Source organism: Pseudorca crassidens, chromosome 10, assembly GCF_039906515.1.
Source record: "Pseudorca crassidens isolate mPseCra1 chromosome 10, mPseCra1.hap1, whole genome shotgun sequence".
NCBI lineage: Eukaryota > Metazoa > Chordata > Mammalia > Artiodactyla > Delphinidae > Pseudorca > Pseudorca crassidens.
The window spans coordinates 69,158,036-69,180,047 of record NC_090305.1 but is presented as its reverse complement, the minus strand read 5'-3'; the positions used below and the strand labels follow the sequence as shown (position 1 = coordinate 69,180,047).

Below are 22,012 nucleotides of genomic sequence, written 5' to 3'. Positions count from 1 at the left end.
AGGTGACATGTTTACAAAGGTACATAGTGCAGCACTGTTTGTAATAGCAAAAGATTATAAAATCTATATTACATCAACAGAATATATTTGTACTACTGAAATACTATGCAACTCTCAAAAAATGAAATAGCTATGTTAATTTATATAGGATAAACTATTACATATTAAGTTTAAAAATATGTGCAAAATATTATTTGTAATATGGTATCATCTGTGCAAAATAGAAAAGAACACATACCACAAAGTTAGGGGACTCACATTTCCTGATTCTAAAACTTAACTACAAGCAACCTAAATGTCTATTGACACATGAATGGATAAAGAAGATGTAGTATATACATATACAATGGAATATTACTCAGCTATAAAAAAGAACAAAATAATGCCATTTGCAGCAACATTTAGATTATCATTCTAAGTAAGCCAGAAAGAGAAAGACAAATATCATATGATATCGCTACTATGTGGAATCTTAAAAAAATGATATACATGAACTTATTTACAAAACAGAAAGCGACTCACAGACATAGAAAACAAACTTCTTGTTACCAATGGGGAAGGGGGGATGCAGGGAGGGATAAATTGGGAGGTTGGGATTAACATATACACAATACTATATATAAAATAGATGACCAACAAGGACCTACTGCATAGCACAGGGAACTATACTCGGTATTTTTTAATAACCTATAAGGGAAAAGAATCTGAAAAGGAATATGTGTATGTGTGTGTGTGTGTGTGTGTGTGTGTGTATACGAAAAAACTGAATCACTGTGCTGTATACCTGAAATGAACACGATATCCCAAATCAACTATACTTCAATTAAAAAAAAAAGAAAACAAAGCTACAGTTATCGAGACAGTGTGGCACTGACATAAGGATAAACAAAGATCAATAAAACAGAATTGAGAGTCCAGAAATAAACCCTCACATTTAGGATCAAGTGTATTAGACAAGAGTTCTAAGACAATTCAATGAAGAAAGAACAGTCTTTTCAACAAATGGTACTGGGACAAGTGGATGTCCCCATGCAGAAGCATAAAGTTGAACCCCTACTTCATGTCATGTATAAAAATTAATACAAATGGATCAAAGACCTAAATGTTTTAAGAGGTAAAACTATAAAATTCTTAGAACAGGCATAAATCTTCATGACCTTAGATTAAGAAATGGCTTTTTGGATAAGATGAATACCAAAAGCACAAGCAACAAAAGCAAAAATAAAATAGATCAATTGGATATCATCAAAATTTTAAATTTTGTGCTTTAAAGGACACCATCAAGAAAGTGAAGACAGCCCACAGAATGGGAGAAAACTTGTGTAAATCATATTTGATAAAGGACCTGTATCTAGAATACATAAAGAACTATTTTATAACTCAGTAGCAAAATAACCCAATTTTTAAAATGGGCAAAGGCTATGAATAGACATTTCTCCAAAGATGATACTTTTAAAAGGCCAATAAGCATAAGAAAAATGCTCAACATTACCCATAAGGGAAATGCACATCAAAACCATAATAAGGGGGTTCCCTGGTGGTCCAGTGGTTAGGACTCAGCACTTTCAATGCCGTGGCCCAGGTTCAATCCCTGGTCGGGGAACTAACATCCCATAAGCCAAAAAACAAAACAAAACAAAACAAACAAAAAAACCACAGTAAGATACCACTTCATATCCACTAGGGTGTCTCTAATAAAAAGATAAGTTGACAAGAATCTGGAGAAATTAGAACCCTCATATACTACTGGTGTGAATGGGGCCAAAGATATGTACAAACATCTAGTGGTTCCCTCCAAAATTTTCCTCAGAATAGCTGGAATTCTTTGGACAGTTTAATCCAGCAAAGCAAATGATTACAGGTCTTGGGGCTGAAATGATGTTAAACTATCCTTAAACTTTAAATGGGTAAAAACTCTTGAGTTGGGCTTCCCTGGTGGCGCAGTGGTTGAGAGTCTGCCTGCCGATGCAGGGGACATGGGTTCGTGACCCGGTCCGGGAAGATCCCACATGCCGCGGAGCGGCTGGGCCCGTGAGCCATGGCCGCTGAGGCTGCGTGTCCGGAGCCTGTGCTCCGCAATGGGAGAGGCCACAACAGTGAGAGGCCCACATACCGCAAAAAAAACAAACAAAAAACCAAACAAAAACTCTTGAGTTACTGGCATGGAGCCAGGGCTACTTTTGGTAAACAGAACTGGCACTGCGGGATGAACTGAATGCCAGGTTAAGGCTTTAAATTCTGAAGCTCATCAGAACCCAGCAGGGATATTGGTTGATATACACAGCAAGACAGGAGCCAAGAAAGTCAGAATCCACTAAGGAATGTATAACAAGTCACCTGCCATACCACCTAACTCTGAAAATAAGTGGCACTATAACACTAATTACACAACTGTACCTGGCAGTGAACATGAGTGGGAACGGAAGGCCTGCCACCTCAAATGCCCAGATCCCACCCCTAACAGATGCAACATAGCAATGAGTAAGAGGGCCCCTGTGGCAAGGCTGAGATGTAAGTCCAGGTGAAGCTGCTGCAGGTGTAGATCTTGGTGGTAGTAGTAAATAGTCAAATGAGAGGCTTTTGTTTGTTTGTTAGTTTTTATTGTAGTATAATTGCTTTACAATGTTGTGTTAGTTTCTGCTGTACAGTGAAGTGAATCAGCTATATGTATACATATATCCCCTCCCTCTTGGACCTTCCTACCCCCTCATCCCACCCATCTAGCTCATCACAGAGCACTGAGCTGAGCTCCCTGTGCTATACAGCAGGTTCCCACTAGCTATCTATTTCACACATGGTAGTGTATTTACGTCAAACCTAATCTCCCAATTCATTCCACCCTCCCCTTCCCCCCACGTCCACACATCAGTTCTCTACATCTGAGTTTCTATTCCTGCCCTGCAAACAGGTTCATCTGTACCATTTCTCTACGTTTCACACATATGCGTTAATGTAAGATATTTGTTTTCCTTTGACTTACTGCACTCTGTATGACACTCAAATGAGAGTTCTGAATGCTGAATTGAAAAGTAATTTCATGTGAATACTGGTTGAACAGGAGTCATTTAATCCTGAGAGATGGCAAGCATCACATTAAACCATGGATTGCACTCCTAGTGATGCCCTTCTCATCAATTCCTTTAATTTTCAGCTTTACAATTATACTCCCCCAGAACATAAAGACTGGTTTCCTGGAAACCAACCAGTGGGTATGGGAATAAAGCCTCCCCATTGTATAGGGTCAGCAGCCTTTAAGGTTAGAATGATGATGTTAGCTGATTGTTTCTAAGCCTCCTCTGCCTTTGACTCTTGATTAATAAAAACATTATTGGCGGGACTTCCCTGGTGGCGCAGTGGCTAAGAATCCTCCTGCCAATGCAGGGGACACAGGTTCAAGCCCTGCTCCGGGAAGATCCCACATGCCGCGGAGCAACTAAGCCCGTGCGCCACAACTACTGAGCCTACACCCCAGAGCCTGCAAGCCACAACTATTGAGCCCACGTGCCACAACTACTGAAGCCCGCATGCCTAGAGCCCATGCTCCGCAACAAGACAAGCCACCGCAATGAAAAACCCGCCTGTCGCAACGAAGAGTAGCCCCCGCTCGCCGCAACTAGAGAAAGCCCGCGCGCAGCAATGACGACACAACACAGACAAAAATAAATTAAATTAATTAATTAAAAAAAATTCTCGGCAAATAGTTTCACTTTGGTCCATTCTGCACATGTCCAAGAAATTTACCTCCAGCAAAATAAAACCAATACCCAGGGCCACCCCTCTTACTCATGACTTCAGTTCCAAAAGCCAACAAAGCAGAACCAGGGGTACTATTCCATTAGTTTTAGCTGTGGCATATAGCAGCCTGTTCCTGCTTTAAACATTCTAATTTTTTCCAAAGTAAATGCTTTGAGCCAAACAGGACACTCAGCTAAGAGGATCAAGGGGGCACCAACAGGCAAGGACTGGTGTGAGCACCTACCCAACTATGATCCAACTATGAGTTTTTAAACAGCAGTAATTTTAATATGCACTATTGGACCTAGAATTAGTGACTGCTGGAAGCACCATTGCTCCCCCAACCCCTGCAAATTCCCATTAAAAAAATTTAAGTGTATTCATTTCAATTACACTTAAAAAGATTTGTCCTCGGGACTTCCCTGGTGGCACAGTGGTTAAGAATCCACCTGCCAATGCAGGGGAACCAGGTTCGATGCCTGGTCTGGTAAGATCCCACATGCCACGGAGCAACTAAGCCCGTGCACCACAACTCCTGAGCCTGTGCTCTAGAGCCCGCAAGCCACAACTACTGAAGCCCACGTGCCCTGGAGGCTGTGTTCAGCAACAAGAGAAACCACCGCAATGAGAAGCACATGCACCACAGTTAAGAGCAGCCCCCGCTCACTGCAACTAGAGAAAGCCCGTGAGCAGCAATGAAGACCCAACACAGGCAAAAATAAATAAATAAAATAAAATAAATTAAAAAAAAAAGATTCCTCCTCAAATGTAATAGCGATTTTTCAGGCTTCCTCTCCAGAATCATATCCTAAATCCCCATTGATGGCATTTGCTTTGCCTACTATCATACCACATTAAAAATGGATCTACATAAATGCAGAAGCTAAAACTATAACGTTTCTAAAAGAAAACACAGGGAATTCCCTGGCGGTCCAGTGGTTAAGACTTTACGCTTTCACTGCGGTGGTCCGGGTTCAATCCCTGGTCAGGGAACTAAGATGCCACAAGCCAAGAGGCATAGCAAAAAAATAAAACACAGGAAAAATATTTTTGAGCTTGGTATCAGCAAAGACTTTTGTCAAGGACCTAGAAAGCATTAGCCATAAAGAAAAATATTAAAATCAAAATCTGTTCTTCAAAAGACACTGTTAGGCTTCCCTGGTGGCGCAGTGGTTGAGAGCCCGCCTGCCGATGCGGGGGACGCAGGTTCGTGCCCCGGTCCGGGAGGATCCCGCATGCGGCGGAGCGGCTGGGCCCGTGGGCCATGGCTGCTGAGCCTGCGTGTCCGGAGCCTGTGCTCCGCAGCGGGAGAGGCCACAGCAGTGAGAGGCCTGCATACCGCCAAAAAAAAAAAAAAAAAAAAGACACTGTTAAAAAAATGAATAGGTAAACTACAGAACAGCAAGTAAATATTTGTGACACATGTCTGACAAATGCTCCCTATTATTAGTCAGAAGGAAAAGATTAAAACCACAATGAGATACCAATACACACTCACTAGAATTGCTAAAATTAAAAAGATTCACAAAATCAGATACACAAAGATTTCCAGCAATCAGAACTCATACACTACTCGAAAGAATGCAAAATTGTAGGGCTTCACTGGTGGCGCAGTGGTTGAGAATCCGCCTGCCAATGCAGGGGACACGGGTTCAAGCCCTGGCCTGGGAAGATCCCACATGCCGCGGAGCAACTAAGCCCATGTGCCACCACTACTGAGCCTGCGCTCTAGAGCCCGTGAGCCACAACTACTGAGCCCGCGTGCCACAACTACTGAGTCTGTGCTCTAGAACCCGCGAGCCACAACTACTGAAGTCTGTGCACCTAGAGTCTGTGCTCCGCAACAAGAGAAGCCGCCCGGGCATGGCAAGGAGGAGTAGCCCCCTCTCACTGCAACTAGAGAAAGCCCCGCGTGCAGCAATGAAGACCCAATGCAGCCAAAAATAAAATAAGATAAATAAATCAAAAAAAAAAAAAGTTCACACACACACACACACACAAAGAATGCAAAATTGTACAATCACTTTAGAAACTGGCCTGAGAAACACTACCCTATGACCCAGCAATTCCACTTCTAAAGTATTTGCCTAAGATAAATGAAAATAAAAGACCTCTACAAAAATGTTCACAACAGCTTTATTCATAATAGCTTTAAAAAAAAATGGAAACAACCCAAATATCCTTCAATGAGGGATGAGATATAAACATTGTTTGGTGTCCTAAAGGGTATCCTCCCTGGCACAGTGTACTTCAGTTAGATTGCAAATGCAAAGGTGACTTTTTGGTAAAGTGGGAGAAGGGTTAGTAAGAAAGAGGAAGTGGAAAAGGAGAATCAACAAGAGCCATTTTTTAAAAATAATTTAAGTTTACCACTTTAACCATCTTTAAGTATACAGTTACGAGGGATTAAGTACATCCACAGTGTTTTGCAAATATCATCCCCATCCACCCACAAAACTTTTTTCATCTTGCAAAACAGAAACTCTGTACCCACTAAACAGTACTCCCCACTCCCCTCTTAACCTAGTCCTTGGCAACCACCGTTCCACTTTGTCTTTATGATTTTGACTACTCTAAGTACCTCAATACTAGTGGAATCATACAATATTTGTTCTTTCTGGCTTATTTCATTTACCATAATGTCTTCAAGGTTCATACATATTCCAACAGCTATCAGAATTTCATGTCTTTTTAAGGCTGAATAATATTCTATTGTGTGTACATTTTATCTATTCATCCACTTATGGACACTTGGTTACTCCCATCATTTGGATAATGTGAATAATGAACAAGGGTATACAAATATCTCTTTGAGATCAGTTCTTTTGGATATATATACCCAGAAGTAGAATTGCTGGATCATATGGTAATTCTATTTTTAATTTTTTGAGGAACCACCATACTGTTTTCCACAGCAGCTACACCATTTTACATTCCCACAAATAGTGTACAATGGTTTTGTTATGAACTGAACTGTGCCCCCTCCAATTCATATGCTGAAGCCCTAACTCCCAATGTGACTGTATTTGGAAATAGGGCCTTTGAGGAAGTAATTAAGGTTGAAAGAGGCCATAAGGGCGGGGCCCCAATCCAACAGGACTGGCATCAGTGGAAGAGACACCAGGAATGCATGCACAGGGAAAAGGCCATGTGAGGACATGGACAGAAGATGGCCTTCTGCAAGCCAAGGAGAGAGGCCTCATCAAAACCCAAAACTGCTGACACCTTGATCTTAGACTTCAGCCTCCAAACTGTGAGAAAATAATTTGCTGTTGTTTAAGCCACCTAGTCTGCAGTATTTTGCTATGGCAGCCCTAGCAGAATAATACAAGTTCCAATTTATTCACATCCTCACCGACACTTGTTATACTGTTTTTCTGTTTTGTTTTGTTTTTTAATAACAGCCTTCCTAATGGGTATGAAGTGGTAAATTATTGTGGTTTTGATTTGCGTTTCCCTAATCAATAATGATGCTGAGAATCTTTTCATGTGCTTATTGGCTATCTGTATATCCTTTTTGGGAGAAATGTCTATTCAAGTCCTTTGCCCTTTTATTTTTTTTTTTTTGGCGGTACGCGGGCCTCTCACCGCTGCGGAGCACAGGCTCTGGACGCGCAGGCCCAGCAGCCATGGCTCACGGGCCCAGCCGCTCCGTGGCATGCGGGATCCTCCCGGACCAGGGCACGAACCCGCGTCCCCTGCATCGGCAGGTGGACTCTCAACCACTGCGCCACCAGGGAAGCCCCCTTTGCCCATTTTTTGATTCAGGTTTTTTGTTGTTGTTGTTGAGTTTAGAAGTTTTCTATATATTCTGGATATTAATCCCTTGTCAGACGTGTGATTTGAAAATATTTTCTCCCATTTTGTGAGTTGCCTTTTTACTCTGTTCATAGTGTTCACTGACCACAAAAGTTTTTAATTTTGAAGTCCAATTTGTCTATTTTTCCTTTTGTTGACTGTGCCCTTGGTGTCATATCCTCTAAACGATCATTGCCAAACCCAACGCATAAAGCTTTCCCCCTATGTTTTCTTCTAAGAGTTTTCATTCTTACACCCAGGAGCAAGATTCATTCTTTTTTTGTTTGTTTTAATATTTATTTAAGCTGCACCAGGTCTTAGTTGCAGCATGTGGCATCTTTCAGTTGTGGCACACAGACTCCTTAGTTGCGGCAGGCATGCAGGGATCGAATCTGGGCCCCCCACATTGGGAGCGTGGAGTCTTACCCAGTGGACCACCAGAGAAGTCCCCAGATCATTCTTAAGAAAAGTATTTATGGAAGGCAAGTTCTGCATATTGATTCCTTTAAAAATATACATGGCCATAGTCTCTCTGGGATGTTTTTGTGTACCCGTTAATTAAAGACTGTAGTCTGAAGAACGTACCCTTATCTTGCTCCATCACTTAACTCATTTTTTGACCTATATTACCACTCTGCTGACTACTTCCTTTTTGTTTGTAAACATACTCAAGTCTCCCTCATGCAAAACACACACCCACACACCCAATACAAAACCTTTAAATATTAGTTCAATATATAAATGAACGTCCACCAAATACTGCTAATCCCCTAGCCTCTATTCTGTTCCCCAGCATGGTTCTTGATGCCGTCTCTTGGTGCTATAGACTAAACTGAATGTTTGTGTTACCTCAAAATTCATGTGTTGAAGTCCTAATCTCCAATGTGACGGTATTTGAAGATGGGGCCTTTAGGAGGTAATTAGGTCATGAGGGTAGAGCCCTTAGGAATGGGGTTGATGCTCTTATAAGAAGGGACAAAAGAGGACTTCTCTGGTGGTGCAGTGGTTAAGAATCCACCTGCCAACGCAGGGGACACGCGTTCGAGCCCTGGTCGATTCCACACGCTGCAGAGCAACTAGGCCCGTGCGCCACAACTCCTGAGCCTGCGCTCTAGAGCCCGCAAGCCACAACTACTAAAGCCTGCACGCCTAGGGCTCGTGCTCCGCAACAAGAGAAGCCACTGCAATGAGAAGCCCATGCACCGCAACAAAGAGTAGCTCCCACTTGCTGCAACTAGAGAAAAGCCCGCACGCAGCAACGAAGACCCAAAACAGCCAAAAATAAATAAATAATTTTATTTTTTTAAAAAAGGGACAAAAGAGAGATGCTCTCTCTCTCTCCCTGCCATGTGAGCATACAGCGGGAAGGCAGCTGTCTGCAAATCAAGAGGATCTCACCAGGAACCATACTGTCTGGCACCTTAATCTTAAACTTCCCCGCCGGCACTTCCCTGGTGGCTCAGTGGTTAAGAATCCACCCACCAATGCAGGGGACACGGGAAAGAGCCCCGGTCCAGAAAGATCCCACATGCCACGGAGCAACTAAGCCCATGCGCCACAACTACTGAGTCTGCGATCTAGAGTCTGCAAGCCACGACTACTGAAGCCCTCACGCCTAAAGCCCACGCTCCACAACAAGAGAAGCCACCACAAATAAGAAGCCCATGCACATCAACAAAGAGTAACCCCCACTCGCCACAACTAGAGAAAGCCCACGCACAGCAACGAAGACCCAACGCAGCCAAAAAAAACAAACAACAACAAAAAAAACTTCCCTGGCTCCAGAACTATGAGAAATTTGTATTGTTTAAGTCACCCAGTCTAGGGTATTTTGTTAGAGCAGCCCAAGCTAAGACACTGGGCAATCTTACCCATTCCCAATTTAACCACTATCTCTACCATCTCTATGATGATAATTTCCACATCTCCATCCCCAGCTTAGACTTCTCTATAAAGTCCAAATGCCTGCCAGAAATGGCCACTTAGCTATCCCATAGGAATCTCAAGCTCATGTACAAATAAGACTTTACTACTATAGGGAGACATTTAAATACTTCATTAGAGCTGCTTTTTCTTGTGAATAGAAATTTCCCAGATTTTAAATATTATATCCTGGTCCCTTACACCAGCAAATTACAGTCAGGTTCCTAGTTTAAAAGTGAGTTTTATAAGAAAGCACAGTGTGGTAGTGAAGGGACAAGAGTGCAGTCTCTGGACATACTCTGCTGGGGTTCACAGTTAGATTGCCTAGAGGCAAATCTTGGCTCTGCACAATGTAGCTCCTTAAGCAAGTTATTTAACTTAATGCCTCAGTTTACTTCTCTCTAAAAATCAGGATAAAGATGTCTACTTCATAGTTATCAGGATAAAATGACAATGTAAATTCACTAGAACGGTGCCTCATAAATAAATGCTCAGTAAATGTTATTACTCTTTTTAACAGTTTATTTCAAAAATCATTGGGATTTGGAATGTTCCCATTGATGCAGTCTGGTTTGGCTAAATGATTGACATTAAAGTTTGATTTGCCAATTAAATTAAATGGCAGACATTTTCCATAAATTAAATCTGCAGTTCCAAGGTTTTGTCAACTACATAGTTAAAGCATATATGCAGCATATATATTATACCAGAAAATACATCCTTTGCAGCCATTTATGACAGAAGTGTTAAGATGCCAACATAGAAATGTACAAGGTGGTAAAAAATTTTTTCGAAATTTTAGGGGTTAAAATTTTTTTTAATCCTTTTAGGTGGTTCAAGAGTAAAAGGGTTTCAAGACCATTGGCCTAGTGAATATGTTTTAGAGTCAGACTGCCTGAGTTTGAATCAAAACTCCAGCTTCTGGTAATTCCCTGGTGGTCCAGTGGTTAGGACTCCAAGCTTCCACTGCACGGGGCATGGGTTCCATCCCCGGTTGGGGAACTAAGATCCCGCATGCCACGCAGCATGGCCAAGAGAAAAGAAAAAAAAAAAAAAGGAAGACAAAACTTTAGCTTTCTTTCTTTTTTTTTTTTTAATTTATTTTTGGCTGCATTGGGTCTTCATTGCTACGCACGGGCTTTCTCTAGTTGTGGTGTGTGGGGGCTACTCTTTGTTGCAGTGCGCAGGTTTCTCATTGCGGTGGCTTCTCTTGTTGCAGAGCGCAGGCTCTAGGCACACGAGCTTCAGTAGTTGTGGCTTGAGGGCTCTAGAGCGCAGGCTCAGTAGTTGTGGTGCATGGGCTTAGGTGCTCCACAGCATGTGGGATCTTCCCAGACCAGGGCTCGAACCCGTGTCCCTTGCATTGGCAGGAGGATTCTTAACCACTGCACCACCAGGGAAGCCCAAAACTTTAGCTTTCTATGTACCCTTGGTAAGTTATATTTAACTTCTATATGCCTCAAAGCTCTCCTCCTACACAAGGGGAATAATAATGGTACCTACCTCATATGATTACTGTAAGGAGTAAATGAGATCATGCATCAGAAGCAATTGCATTGATAGCAACATTATTCATGACAGCCAAAAACTGAAAAGAATCCAAATGTCAATCCACAGGTAGATGGATAAACAAATGTGATATACTCGTAAAAAGGAATGCAACATGGATAAATCTCAAAAAAGATTACAAGTAAAAGAAGCCAGACATTCCAATTATATGAAATTTCTAGAAAACATAAAACTACAGAGGCAGAAAGCAGATCAGTGGATGCTAGGACTTGCAGTTAAGAGTGGGAAGTGTAGATTAACAACAAACAGGAACTAGGGAATGTTTTGAGGTGTTGGAAATATTCTAAATCTGAATAGAGGTGATGACTGCATCAAACTGAACTGTTACAATAAGTGAATTTTATGATATGTAAATTATGCCTCCAAAAAAAAAGTTTTGAAAAATTTTAAAGCAACAATGTATTAAATATTATTACTACTGCTACTATGGTCAGGTGTTTAAAATGACAATAACATTAAGCTGGAAAGGACCTTTCTGAGTATGTCTATTCCTACTCTCCGAAACAAGAGTAATAAAGGCAGGCACAGCTGAGTACTGACTCTGCCACAGTTGCGCATTTTACACGGGTTCTCTCACTTAATCATCACAGGTCCTCCATGGGGTAAGTTCTGTTACAATCCCCACTTTACAGACTATGAAACTGAGGCTCAAATAGGTTGAGAGACTTGCCCCAAAACAATATAACTAATATGAGGAAAAGCCAAAATGCAAACTCAAGACCATCTGATTCCAAAGCCCATCCTAAAATTCGTATAGAATTTCATAGGTCTCTGAATAGCCTTGAAAAAGAACATAGCTGGAGGACTCTCACTTCCCGATTTCAAAACTTACTTACTATAAAGTTACAGTAATCAAAACAGTGTGGTATTGGTATAAGGACAGACATACAGAACAATGGAATAGAGAACCCAGAAATAAACCCTCACATACATGGTCAAGTTATTTTCAACAAGGGTGCCAAGACCATTCAATGGGAAAAAGACAGTCTTTGCAACAAATGGTCATAGGGAAACTGGATACCCACACGCAAAAGAATCAAGTGGGGCCCTTACCCAACACCATATACAAAAGTTATCTCAAAAAAAGGATTCAAAAGAGGGAAGAGGGCTTCCCTGGTGGCGTAGTGGTTGAGAGTCCACCTGCCGATGCAGGGGACATGGGTTCGTGCCCCGATCCAGGAAGATCCCACATGCCGCGGAGCGGCTGGGTGCGTGAGCTATGGCCGCTGAGCCTGCGCGTCCGGAGCCTGTGCTCCGCAACGGGAGAGGCCACAACAGTGAGAGGGGAAGCTTCATGCATTGGATTTAGCAATGATCTCTTGGATATAACACTAAAAGCAGAGTCAAAAAAAAAGACAAACTGGACTTCATCAACATTAAAAACTTCTGTGCTTCAAAGAACACTATCAACAGAGTAAAAAGGCAATTCACGAATGGGAGAAAATATCTGCAATACACATATCTGATGAGGGATTAACATCCAGAATATACAGAAAACTAAAAGTCAACAACAAAAGACAACCTGACTCAAAAATGAGCAAAGGACTTGAACACACATTTCTTCAAAGAAGACATACAAATGGTCAATAAACACAAAGAAAGACTCTCAACATCATTAGCAATTAGGGAAATGCAACTCAAAATCACCAGATACGCCTTCACACCCATTAAGATGGTTACTAAACAAAACAAAAATAAACGAACAAACAAACAAACCTAACAAAGGCTGGTGAGGATGTGGAGAAATCAGAACGCTCTGTGTTGCTGGTGGGCATGTAAAATGGTGCAGCCACTGTGTAAAACATATGGCAGTTCCTCAAAAAATTAAAAACAAAATTATCATGTGATCCAACAATTCCAATTCTGGGTATAAACCCAAAAGAAATGAAAGCAAGAACTCAAGTAGATATGTGTACCCGCACCCATGTTCATTCCTGCATTACTCACAACGGTCAAAAGGTGGAAACAACCCAATGCCCACCAATAGATGAAAAGATAAACGTAATATAGCATATATATATATATAATGGAATACTATTCAGCCTCAAAAAGGAATGAAATTCTGACAGATGCTATAACATGGATGAACCTTGGAGACATTCTGCTACGTAAAATAAGCCAGTCATGAAAGGACAAATATTGTATAATTTATGATTCTATTTATGTAAGGTACCTAGGACAAGCAAATTCATAGAGATGGAAAGTAGAATGGTGGGTACCAGGGGTTGGGGGAGGGGAGAATAGGAAGTTATTGTTTAATGGGTACAGAGGTTCAGTTTGAGAAGACAAAAAAGTTCTGAAGCTGGATGGTAATGATGGTTGCACAACAGTGGGAAGATACTTAATACCACTGAAGTGTACACATTAAAATGGTTAAAGAAAGAGAGGGAGAGAGAGAGAAGAGAGAGAGAGAGAGACACTACTTCACACCCATTTAGGTGGTTACTGAAAAAAAACAAAAACAAAAAAACAGAAAATAAGTGTTGGGATGTGGAGAAGTTGGAACCCTTGTGCATTACTGGTGGGAACAATGCAACTGCTGTGGAAGACAGTATGGTGGTTCCTCAAAAAGCTAAACACAGAATTACCATATGATCCACTTCTGGGTATATACCCAAAGATACTGAAAACAGGGACATGAAGAGATATTTGTATACCCATGTTCACATCAGCATTATTCACAACAGCCAAAAGGTGAAAACTCAACTGTCTAGCAAGTGAACAATTAAACAAAATGTGGTCTATACATACCAACTGAGTTTTGTTCAGCCTTAAAAGGGAATGAAGATGTCAATTACATCTCAGTTTTTAAAAAAATCTTTAATTAAAAAGGAAAGAACGGGGACTTCCCTGGTGGCGCAGTGGTTGAGAATCTGCCTGCCAAAGCAGGGGACACGGGTTCGAGCCCCAGTCCGGGAAGATCCCACATGCCGTGGAGCAAGCCCATGCACCACAACTACTGAGCCTGTGTTCTAGAGCCTGTGAGCCACAACTACTGAGCCACCGTGCCACAGCTGCTGAGCCTGCGCACCTAGAGCCCGTGCTCTGTGGCAGGAGAGGCCATCGCGATGAGAAGCCAGCGCAGCACAACGAAGAGTTGCCCCCGCTCGCCGCAACTAGAGAGAGCTCGCGCGCAGCAACGAAGACCCAATGCAGCCAAAAATAAATAAATAAATTTAAAAAAAAAAAAAGAAGAAGAAGAATGAAGTTTGGACACACGCTATGACATGAAAACATTTTTACCTGAAATAAGTCAGACATGAAAGGACAAATATTGTATGATTCCACTTATATGGGTTACCCAGAACAGGTAAATAAACAGAGACAGAATACAGATTAGATGTTACCAGGGGCTAGAGGGAGGGGGTAATAGGAGTTACTTGCTTAATGGTTAGGGTTTCTGTTTGAGGTGATGAAAAAGTTTTAGAAATAGATAATGGTTATGGTTTCATTACATTGTGAATGTAATTCATGCAATGAATTTTATGTGAAGTTTACACATAAAAATGGCTTAAATGGCAAATTTTGTTACAATGTATGTAACAAAATATATTCATCACAACTTTGTAAAAAAAAAAAGTAACGTAATATACGAAAAAACACTGAATTAAGCACCTTAAATGGGTGAACTGTATGGTGTGTGAATTATATCTCAACAAAGCTATTTCTTAAAAAGGTAACCATGGCTAACATTTAGTGAACACTTTCCACACACCAGGCACCGTTCTAAAAGGATTACATAAACCTCAAAACAACCTACCGAGGTGGCTACATTTCTTAACCTCATTTCACATATGAGGAAATTGAAGTTAAGTAATTTGTCCAATGTCACTCAGGTAGTGGAAGAGTCAGGGGTTCAAACCCTACCAGATTTTAGAGCTCCTACAGTTACCCACTCTGCTCTACTGAGTCCCACAGTGTGATAGGAAGGTTATTAAAGGCACCCAATAGATGCCCCGTTAACTAAGTGAATGAGATGAACAACTACTGTGGAATTCTAGCAGGAAAATAAATTCTAAGCACTTGGAATGTAGCCAGAAGAGTCCATGATTTATCATCTTTAAAATTTCAGGACTTTCCAATAGCGGGAATTTCCTGGTGGTGCAGTGGTTAAGAATCCGCCTGCCGATGCAGGGAACACGGGTTCAAGCCCTGGTTTGGGAAGATCCTACATGCCACGGAGCAACTAAGCCCCTGCACCACAACTACTGAGCCCGCGCCCAGAGCCTGTGCTCTGCAACAAGAGAAGGGACTGCAATGAGAAGCCCGCACACCACAACAGAGTAGTCCCCACTCGCCGCAACTAAAGAAAGCCTGCACGCAGCAACGAAGACCCAATGCAGCCTAAAATAAATAAATAAATAAATAAAATTTAAATTTTTTTCAAAAAAGAATTTTCCAATAGCTTTAATGTTAATACAACTCTGAGTTAGATTATTAACACACCATTTCATACATTTAAACACCGGCAGAAGAGTATAACCTTGCCCATGTATCTTCAATAAGACTGGAGAGTTCACTTAGTAACCTCTCCATTGACAATTCTCCTCTGAAAGGCTACAAAAAACTAGGCTCCTAAAAGCAACAAAAGTAAACCCAATTCTGGTAACAGAATTCTATAAAGAAGGGTGCTACAAATGTCCAGAAACAGAGACCTAGTACCTATTCTATAGGTTAGGTACCTAGTTAGATGCCTGTTAACCAGGCAAGGTTCAGGTCCAACTTTTGTGTGTTTCACCAGAATGCTAACATACCATTGTCAGTCCTACCGTCACTTATCAGTTCTTGATACCTCTCCTATAGTCCTCACAAGTTTGCTGATGTTGACATTATTAAACCATTCACATTGGTGGCACTACTCAACAGGAAGTTGAAAACTAACAAACCTAGGGCACAATCCAGAGTTCAGAAATGAATCAGGTGACCAGGCGCATCTAAGTCTACTGAACTCCACCTAGATCCCCGCAATTCTGACCTTCACAAGCAAACCTGGAATGTGCAAAAAATACAAGTACTCTTACAGTTTATGTACCCTACAAAACAAGGCCCTTTGTTTTATTAAAAAATGCACGCCCAGAGTTGAGCCCATAAGCACAACATCAATTCTAAAATTAAGAGAAAAACACAGATTTACAACGCCAAAAGGAATCTAAAAAGCGAATACGAGGAAACTTCCCTCTCCTCCTACCTGCGCCCAACGGGTGCAGGACCCACCAGACCACTCCCCTGGCTCCAGATTCTACAGCCCCGAGTGCCGGGCTCCGAACTCTCGCGCCCTGTGGTCCGGCTGAGCCCACTCGGGTCTGTCCAGGTCTGAGAGTGAGGCTACATGCTAAGCACAAAAAAAGCTCCCTCTTGAACGATGCCTCAGAACTGTATCAGAATCTTTAAAAAACAGGAAAAAAGGAGGAAGAAAGGGCCGCCTGCTTGGAGCTCCTCAGACCAGGAGCACCGAACCGCAACCACGCGCCAGCTACAAAACACCGCAGCCGGCCGCCCCGAGACTGGACCGGTAATTCCACCGCCGCGCCGGGCCCCGCCCCGGGCCCGCGACCATTCTGGGGCGTTCCTCCCGTGGGCGGCGCCTCCCTCACCACACCGCCACTTGGCTCTCTTCCTGAGCGAGGCCGCGGCCGCCCCGCGACACCGAAGCTGCAGCTTCTAGCCCGCGCGGGCCCGCGACGTCCAGAGCGGCCTGGCAGGCCGGCTCTTTTCCCCCAGGCTCCGGCACGCCCTCTCTACGGCCCCAAGCCCTTACCGAGGCAGCGCGGCCTCCGCGGCCCGCTCCTCCTAATCCTCGGCCGCTGCCACCGACCCAGCGCCGCGGAGACCGGAACTTCCTCCGCGCCGAGCCGCTGCCTTCACAAAGGCGCCGCCGCCTTTAGCGCTCTGCCCGCCGGGAGATGGAGTACCGCGGCCGGTCGCACCGAATCCACTCCCGGCGTACCCCGCGCGGGGGGCGGAGGGCGGGGCGGGAGGGGGGGTGCTTGCCTGCCCGGGTGGGACGTAAGGGCACGCTCTCGTCGGCGTCCAATGGGAGGGCGCCCTCCCCTCCCCCCCCAAACTCCGTCCGCCGGGGCTGCTGGGGGTTGTGGTTTGGCCTCTGGCCCACGGGTTCTAGTTCTTTTTCGGTCTTTGGAGTTGAGCGAGGCGTGCATTTTCTTGGTGGCTTGGCCTTCTCGAGTTTTGCTCCCCGCCAGAGCGCACATATGGCCCCGGCCTGCATAGCTTGAAAACGACTTATTTTCCGTTAATATGAAGGAAATGGAAGGGAGGCGTCTCCAGCCTAAGACTTCCGAGGCAGGGGCTTCTGGCCCACACAAGAGCCTGTTTTCCGACCCTCCCATAGGATAGGGAAGCAGTAGTCACAGAGGCTCGTCTCCTTTTCCTTCTGATGGGTTTCCAAGTTAGGTATTACCGACTCAGGAATACCAGGTGGGTGTCATCTGTGTTAAAGGTTTAATATCCCTACCTACGAAGGAAAATCTACTCAGTTTACACAGAGCCTTGCTAGCTCGGGCAATACATCTGGCCAAGAGTGACTTGTGCGAGGTCACAGAGGAACTGGAAAGTATCTGCAAATCAGCAATCTAGTGGAAAACGGGGCAGCACAACTTTCAGTTTGCAGCTCATGTCCAGAATCTCCTTACAGCTAATGTTCTTCAAATGGCCAGCTCCAAGCTTCCAGGTGGATCATCTACATTGTTGAAATGCTTGCTGGTTCCAGCTACCTGGTATCGCCAGGTAGTGGCTCGTCAGGGAAGGTAACCTGATTTTATAGCCTGAATTCAACATCATGGAATCGAAGAAGTCTGCTGCAAGAAAAGCCTATAAATCATTCTAAAATAAAGCAAGACTTATCTGTAGAGAAAAGAGATTGTTGAGTTAAGTAGTCTTTAAAGTTACCTTCCCACTTTTCAGACATCTTGTCTGGAAGTCATTCAAGAACTGCATGAAGCTCTTGCTGTGTGCCAGGCACTGTATCAGGTGCTGGGGCCACAGGAACCTGAACAAAGCTGATAAACTTTGCTGCTCTGGGGACTTACCTGGTGGTCCAATGGCTAAGACTCTGCCCTAGCAATGCAGAGGGCCCGGGTTTGATCCCTGGTCGGGGAACTAGACCCCACATGCATGCCGCAACTAAGAGTTTGCGTGTCGCAACTAAAAAGATCCCGCATGCCACAACAAAGATCCCGCGTGCCACAACTAAGACCCGACACAGCAAAATAAATACTTAAAAAAAAACAAAAGCAAAACTGTGCTGCTCTGGTGGAGATGGGTGTGGGGGTGGTTACTGAAGACAGACAACAAACTAAACAAGATATACAATCTCTGCTGAAATGAGTTTGATTTCTGTAAGGAGGGAGATGGAAAGCTGTCGGAGGGCTCTAAACAGAATAATATCATGGCTTCCATGTAACCGGGATCCCTCTGGCTGCTGTGTAGAGAATAACCTGAAGGTGGGAAGGGCAGAAGCATGCCAGCTGATTAAGAGACTGTTGCAGTAATAAAACCACAGAAGGATAATACTTGTACCTATGTGGCCACAGTGGAAACAGGAAACATGGACTGGGATGAGGGGAAAGAGGGAAGAATGTCAGAGGAGCAATTTTGGTAGGAAGAGCAGGAGTTCAGTTTGGGGTAGGTTGTGGGTTTTTTTGTTTTTTTTGTGTGCGGTACGCGGGCCTCTCACCATTGTGGCCTCCCTCATTGCAGAGCACAGGCTCCAGACGCACAGGCTCAGCGGCCATGGCCCACGGGCCCAGCCACTCCGCGGCATGTGGGATCTTCCCGGACCGGGGCACGAACCCGCATCCCCTGCATTGGCAGGCGGACTCTCAACCACTGCGCCACCAAGGAAGCCCTGGGTAGGTTGTTTTTGATGCCTAGTAGACAAGATGTGGAGTTGGCAGTTGGCTACATGAATCTGGAGTTCAAGGTAAAGGTCAGGGATAGAGATGCAAATCTGGGAGATATCAACATATCGCTGGTGCTGATATTTAATGACATGGGCCTGGATGAGATGACCTAGGGAATGAAGGAGTGAGAATAACCGGAGAGCAGAGTTGCAGCCCTGAGGCCTGGGGCACACCAGCACTAAGAGGTTTCAGGGAAGAGGAGGAACACCTACACAGAGCTGTGGGTACTTTGACTTTGCTTCCCAAACTGGACCATTGTTGGTGGTTCTTTCCCTTATCGGATAGTACTTTGTCCTCTAAGGAGGTAAACATATGAAAGAACTAATTATTTTTGTCTTATGCCCAAGCTCCTTGGGCAATAATAATTGCTACCCTTGTTCACAACTCTTTGCCTGGCCTTGTGCTGACATTTCATTATCTCATTTAATCTTCACAATAACTGTATGATATCCCCTTTTGTAGTTATGGAAACCAAAGCCCAGAAAGATTAACTTGCTGAAGCTGGAAAGTAGAGGGTGGGGGATTCCAACCCAGGTCAGTCCTACTCCAAGGCTCATGTTCCTGCCTACTTTCCCCTCTTCCTTATGGTGATTATTGAGTTTTCAGAGGAAGCATCTAGAATTTTTTTTTTTAACTTACATTGGCCCATAGTACTTGTAAGGTTGTTTATATTGCCTAAGACCAGGAATATGAGTATTTAGAATAGCTGACCCAGAACAGCGCCCTCGCCCGGAATGGGGAGCACAATGTCCAGCTGCAGAGGTAGCTTGACTCACTTTCAGCCCCTAAATTCTCACATGGAAGAACCCAGCAAAGAGGAAGACTGTTGTGCTGCCTGTTGTTCTTTGTTGCCTTGGTCACACTTGGGGCCATGACTCTTCAGCATCGAAAGTAGGGACTTGATCAAATGTTAAAATGAGAGACAGGAACCAGGAGAGATACAGATAATACAAGGGCCACAGAGGAAATTTTCCAGCAGAGCAGGAAAACCAGCTGCCTTACCAGGAACTGCAAAGTAATAAAAACAGGAAGGAAAACCTCTTCAAAATTTCCAGGGAAGAACTATTCTTCTTTTTAAAATTAATTTATGTTATTTATTTATTTTTGGCTGCGCTGGGTCTTCGTTGCTGTGCGCGGGCTTTCTCTAGTTGTGGTGAACGGGGGCTACTCTTCACTGGGGCGCGTGGGCTTCTCATTGTCGTGGCTTCTCTTGTTGCGGAGCATGGGCTCTAGGCGCACAGGCTTCAGTAGTTGCGGCACGTGGGCTCAGTAGTTGTGGCTTGTGGGCTCTAGAGCTCAGGCTCAGTAGTTGTGGCGCACGGGCTTAGTTGCTCCGCGGCATGTGGGATCTTCCCGGACCGGGCTCGAATCCGTGTCCCCTGCATTGGCAGGCGGATTCTTAACCCCTGCGCCACCAGGGAAGCCCGACTATTCTTATTATTAGCTCAGAATACTTCATATTATATAATCTTGTATTTGTAGGAGGGAGAAACTGCTGAAGATGCTGAAAGAGTCATTTAAAAATTTGCCCTGAGTCACACCAGCAAGATAGCAACAGGGCTGGTAACAGATTCCAGCCTCAGGATACAATCGGGTCTTTTCACTTCAGCTACAGCATTTTCACAGCACCTCAGGTTCTGAAATGTCCACTCAAGCTATGAAAGAAAAGACATCTGGGGAAGAACAGAGGTCTTATTACCTTTGCTCCAGTTCTAGCTAGTCCTCACCACTGCCCAAGGCTAATCCTCACTCAAAGCCCAAGGCTTGAAGCAGCATCATACAGGGCAGCAGAGCCATCACAGAATTGACATGTATTATTATTCCAAAAGACCTAGATTTATTTCCTGGTAATTCTATCAGTAAAAAGTGACCTTTAGGGCTTCCCTGGTGGCGCAGTGGTTGAGAGTCCGCCTGCCGATGCAGGGGACACGGGTTCGTGCCCCAGTCCGGGAGGATCCCACATGCCGTGGAGCAGCTAGGCCCGTGAGCCATGGCCGCTGAGCCTGCGTGTCCGGAGCCTGTGCTCCGCAACAGGAGATGCCACAACAGTGAGAGGCCCGCGCACCACAAAAAAAAAAAGTGACGTTTAGGAAGGGTTGTCCCAATATTCAAATATAGGTCAATAGGTTGATTTAAACAGAGTTTTAAATCACAACCTTAAAACGTTTCGTAAGTAGCCACAACGGTTTGCTCTGAGTGTCCTAGGCTCAAGAGTTAGCCAGAAGCCCATGGGGTAAATGGCCACTTGCTTGGCTAAGGAGATGCAATACTTCCAAATGACAGTGGTGCTATCTGGTTGAGCTGATGTGCTTGAAAGCAAGAGTGGGACTCAGATAAGCCCTGAGGTCACGTGGAGACTGTTGAGGAGATTGGTTAGGTATGTTAAAAAAAACTTTAAATTTGTCTTCTATAGGGATCAATTCTAGGGGCTGCAGCTTCTGGTTAATGGAATGTAGCCAGGATATTTCTGTGTCAACCAGAGAATATGAGACCTTCTTGGCTTGAACTCTCATAATGTAATATGGCAGGATTAATGAGAGTAAAACTATATAAATGATATTTACTCTAAGGGTGGGAGCCTGTCCTGCTGAGCTAGTAAGGAGAGAAAATACTGAGTGACCTGTGGAGACAGGGAGAGACTCCTCTCTCCTTCCCAGGGGAAAAGATAGTCAAGGAATTGGGCATTTTCTCACACGTTCTTAACTATCAATAAAAGGGAGGAGAAAGCTCCCCTTAAACTATGTGCGAAGGTCTAAGCCCTGTGCAAAGCCATCTCCGGTAAAAGGCCACAGCTTTGTCACAATGTCAGTCACAGTCCAGTGTTGTGGAGGTAGGCTCCAAGTGGCAGCTGTCTGAGACTATGAGAAAAGCCCAGGGGCAGAGCTCTCCCTCAATTCCAGTGTAGGACTGAGATGGAGACAGAACACTGCATTGGGGTGTTTGGAGCAGCAGAGAGAATCAAAGGAGTGACTTCATACTTTTTCCTTCATCCCTGAACTGTTGGGTGAATTAACCATGAGGTTATTAAGTGATTTAATTGCTTCAGAGAAAACATGAGCAGTATTGTT

At 43.9% G+C, this 22,012-nt stretch overlaps 1 protein-coding gene and 1 non-coding gene across 2 annotated transcripts in view; one reads left to right on the top strand and one right to left on the bottom strand.

Moving 5' to 3' along the window:
* RBM6 (RNA binding motif protein 6) overlaps positions 1 to 16,968 on the bottom strand; it is a 106,974-nt gene extending 90,006 nt beyond the window's left edge. The window contains exon 1 of the mRNA XM_067754477.1: positions 16,784 to 16,968. The gene's annotated coding sequence lies outside the window, so the exon portion shown is untranslated. The remainder of the gene's footprint in view (positions 1 to 16,783) is intronic.
* TRNAE-UUC (transfer RNA glutamic acid (anticodon UUC)) lies at positions 1,532 to 1,603 on the top strand. Its single transcript has one exon. It is a non-coding gene; the product is annotated as a tRNA-Glu (tRNA).
* Positions 16,969 to 22,012: the final 5,044 nt, after the last annotated feature.